Source organism: Salmo salar, chromosome ssa23, assembly GCF_905237065.1.
Source record: "Salmo salar chromosome ssa23, Ssal_v3.1, whole genome shotgun sequence".
In the NCBI taxonomy this organism is placed as follows: domain Eukaryota; kingdom Metazoa; phylum Chordata; class Actinopteri; order Salmoniformes; family Salmonidae; genus Salmo; species Salmo salar.
The window spans coordinates 35,267,550-35,272,016 of record NC_059464.1 but is presented as its reverse complement, the minus strand read 5'-3'; the positions used below and the strand labels follow the sequence as shown (position 1 = coordinate 35,272,016).

At 43.9% G+C, this 4,467-nt stretch overlaps 1 long non-coding RNA gene across 1 annotated transcript; it reads right to left on the bottom strand.

Annotated features, from left to right (window-relative positions):
• Positions 1-409: 409 nt before the first annotated feature.
• On the bottom strand, positions 410-1,725 carry LOC123729842 (uncharacterized). Its single transcript, XR_006761497.1, has 2 exons — positions 1,449-1,725; positions 410-1,232 (listed from the first exon to the last, which is right to left on the bottom strand). It is a non-coding gene; the product is annotated as an uncharacterized lncRNA (long non-coding RNA).
• Between the last annotated feature and the right edge of the window lie 2,742 nt (positions 1,726-4,467).

The window sequence follows — 4,467 nt, the reverse complement described above, 5'->3', positions numbered from 1 at the left end:
CTACTCTGATCATTCTCTCCTTCACCATCCACTGTAGTGAGTTATGTGGATTTGTAGCATTTCAAAACCAGGAACATAGCTTTGACTAACAGGTTGGATATTTACTTTAAACTTTATTAACCATTTAATCTATTGTGATATTATCTAAAGATTCTAAGAGTTAATGCTGATTGAGATACATAGCATTCCATAGCATATCGTAATTATTAACAATAGGGTTAAGAAGTCCCTTCAAATATACTACAGAAGGATAGTTACATTTACCTCTCTGTCCTCCCTCCAAGGTTTTTTTTATGTTGTACTAGGACATTGTTTTTTAATGGTATTGTTTGCCAAAGTTCTTATACACACCTGTGTAAGAAAGCATTCCTAAAAAAATATCTAAGTCAAAAAAATATTAAACCGGTCATCTTAAAATTGCTTAATTTATTATTTGAAAAGTGTTTAAAGAAAGCATGGTTAAAGTAATTTACAATTCTAAAACACAACTTAAAATATAATAATGACATATATAATTACATATATAAATACATTTTAAAATATAATTCAATACAGACAAATGCAACCAGAGTAGAGAAGAGGGGAGCGAGGTAGAGGCACACAGTCGTAAAAGTTGGCATCCTCCCAAAACCAAAACCTTATCCTCAAGTGAACTTCTTGCAAATGCTGTGCTACATGCACACTAAGCTAAATGATTAAATTCTGTGCTACATGCACACTAAGCTAAATTATTACTACAGACCGTTCCAAACCAACGACTAAAACAAATTTCCCCCACTGTCTGTCCTCTACTGAAACTGAGCAGGATTGTACATACAAAAATACATATTCCTAATATGTATCTACAATATCCACAAACTGTATGTTTAAACCTATATGTTTCAACGCAAAGACGTGAGTTTTTCAATTGGTTAAAACGCATGGCGAGATGTGACGTGAGGCTGCAGTGCTTTGGATTGGGTTCTAGGGTTCTAGCTCATTCCAAAGCAGACACATCCAACCCATTTTGTGTCATTTTTTAAAAAGAAGATGAGAGACTGTTAATAACGCCCGAACTTGGTTGCACCATGTCTTCAGTAAGTAAACACAAACAATGTTTTTTCCCTCTGCAGGTCCATTGAATGTGGCCACCTGTGTCTTATTGAACCTTGTCATGAAGAGGAGGAGAGGAGAGAGTCCTCGGAGTGAGTGAGCGGAGGAGCCTCCGGTCGGTCGGGTGTTGCTGTGCTGTTCTAACGAGGGAGAGAGAAAAAGCCAGCGATGAAAGGAACCGGGTGGCTGCGTTAGGAAAAGTACCCCTCACATACTCATTCCGCAGAAAAGACGGGAACCCTGCAGCAGCAGCCATGTTGGGTAGTTTTGTCTGAGCTAACCTAACAGCATAAATGTCCTCCACAAACCAACAGAAGGTTACACAGTAAAAGCAGCAAAATTAGAGTTTTCCCCACCTTTCCGTTCTGCTAGGCATGCAGTCCCCTGCTCTCCTCCTTTACTTCTCATGTGGCATTAAAGACACAAGGCATCAAAATAAGTCCTCAAGAGGAGACATGCAGAGATTTTACACTTTTCCTTTTTCTGGCTTTCTCTCTTTTTAGACCTCCTGATACTTCGGGGAGAGAGGGGGGGAGACACGTGAGCCCAGCCTTTGCCGTTTTTGGAACCAGAGCCAAAAGAGGCAGGAAGTTGTTTTACAATAGCCTTACAGTAATCTGCCACAAATGGAAAAAGCCAAATGCTGGTCGCAGAGTGGAAAAGGTGGCGGGACAGAGAGAGAGAAGCAGGGCGAGAGGAAGGGAGAGAAGGAGCATAAAAAACTGAGATAGGCAGACACGTGAATCAAAAGAATAATCAGTATGAACTAAGATGGAGGACTGGTCTGCCATGTTGTTTTGTAGTCCTGTAGTACATAATTGTGTGTGCGTGTGCGCGTGCACATGTGCGTGTGCACGCTCGCTCAAACAGCAGGGTTTAGGGAGGGTGGAGCGCGTCACGATGCAGGACTCTAGACGATTCCAGGGTAAGGGATACTTTAGACCCAAATACACTCAAAAATCTTTTCCTATTGGTTTTAAATATGATACGTTTTTAGTCAGTACAGCTATAGTTTCTGGGTTATTTGGATAAGCTATCCTCTGCCTTTTTACCCAGGACAAATCAGAACCACTCGTGTTTTCTGTGAATTCACAATCACATTGTAATCACGGCAGCTGTTTTTCTTCCAGAAAAGCAGTGAGGTCTCATACAGAATGGTTATCAGGCTTTTGACTCCTTGCCAAAATAGCTGTAAGGGTCGTGCAATGTTTAGCCCCTCGGAGTGATCGAGTGAGGACAGGAGGAGGAGGGTCTTGCTGTACTGTAACTCTACAAACCCAGCTCCTACCCTGCCACGTGCTACACTACAGTATTATACGCAAGTAGCTTATGTTTTTTGTCTTCTCCATGCTGCTTCCACGCTAGCTGCTGTGGCATGCTAAAGAGTTAATACTCTGTCTGTGAGTCGTGGCTGGCTGCAGAATGTGATCCAGACAGGCTGTTGCAGCTTGACGACAGAGAGAGAGCGCTACAGTACTGTACTGTACTGTACCAGATAAGGTTAATCATTTAACCTGCTCTCAGAAGTGTTGCATATTTCAAGTTCCTTATCCACTCTGAGTGTTTGTCTGTTGATCTCTTTTCTCTCTCTTTTCTGCCTCTTTTCTCTCTCTTTCTGTTTTCTCCCTCTCTTTTCTCTCTCTTTCTCTTTTCTCCCTCTCTTTTCTCTCTCTTTTCTCTCTCTTTTCTCCCTCTTCTCTCTTTTCTCTCTTTCTCTTTTATCTCTCTCTCATTTTCTCTCTCTTTTCTCTCTTATTTCTGCTCTTGTGTGTAGTTGATTGTCGGGGTGTAGCGTGTGCTAGTATGGCGTGAGTGTGTACACTGCGTCTGCGCACTGCTGGAGGAGTGGATTTCTGTGTCATTCTTCCTCCTCTACCCCCTCCCACCCTTGCCTGCTTTTCGCCCTCCCACTCTCTCTCCCCTCTCGCTCTCTCTTTCTCTCTCTCTCTCTTTCCCTCTCGGCCTCCATCTCCCTTCCTTCATTCTCTCTCCCTCCCTCTCAAGTGCAAATACAGTTCCTTGCCGTGTTGGACGTGTGATCAAGAAGTGTCTGGCTCTCGCGCTCCGCCGCACCTCCTATTTCATCATCACTTGAGCTTTTCTCTCCTTCACTCTGCGCTTGCTATCTCCTCTCCTCTATCCTCGCTCCTCTTCTCTCTCCTCCTCTCCTCTCTCCTCCTCTCCTCTCTTCTCTCGCTCGCTCCCCTTCTCTCAGCTCCAGCTGCATGCAAGGGAGAGACTCAGGCTCTGTGGGGAAGAAAAAAGAAAAAGAAAAGAAGTCTGCTGATATTCCTCCAGTCAGGGCCTCCCCACAGCCCGCCCTTCCACAGAGGGACATTTTTTACTACTAGCTGGATTTTAACCCTCTGCCTCCAACTATCTGCACAGGGGCTCTGCAAAAACCTGGCAACAAGATGCTTTTTTGGGGCCTTTTCGTAGTTTTGCGTGCCGATTTTTGCGGCAATTTGTATCTTGGTGTTATTTCTCCTATTTGGTGTTAATTTTTATCTGCATTGTTACCCAGAGTTGTGTATTTTTATGTGAAAGCGTTTCTGTTGGTGTTTCTTTTAAATATGATATTATTTTTGTCGTTGTTTCGTCGTTTTTGTCTCCCGCCACGTGATGGGCCTTCTTCCTCCTGGAGATGTGTGCGTACGGGCACCATTCCATTTCTGCTGGGTTAAGCCCTCTTCTTCACGCTCTTCCTCCTAGTGACTGTCTGTGGGTGACAAGCAGGGGAACGTGTTCAGTCTCTGAGCGTGTTGCACATCTGCGTGTTAAAGACATGCTCTTCGTGAGCGCCAGAAACTCTCTCACCTAGAAGTACTGCACCTCCCTCTTCTTCCTTGCTTTCACTGTGTCTTTCCCTCTCGCACCCTCTCTTTCCCTCCCTTGTTCTCTCTCTCCCTCGCTTTTAAATGCTGTGTTGGGCTGGAGCTATTTCTGGGACAGGTGCCTCCCCCCCAAAAAATGACAGAATAATGCTGATTATTATTTTTTATTTTTTTCAGCGAAAACATAAGAAGTGACCGTGGTTTTGTGCCACCGATGCATGATTGAGTTAAGTATTATAACTGATTTCAGGGGCTGAGACAGCTTGGGAAATGGAGGTTTGAATACTTACTGTAACTGCACTTAGTCTGGTAATGAACACATTCCAGTTGGGAAGACAGAGGGAGGGAAGAAGGGAGGGAAGAAGGGAGGGAAGAAGGGAGGGAAGAAGGGAGGGAGGGAGGGAGTGGGGTTCCTTTTTCAGACTGCTGAATTATTCATGTGGGCAGCCATGGCTGTGATTGGACTGGTTGTGCTATTTGCATGCATCAGACATGCTGTTTGTCTGTTTGCTAACATTCCTCATTCAAAGACTTGTTAACT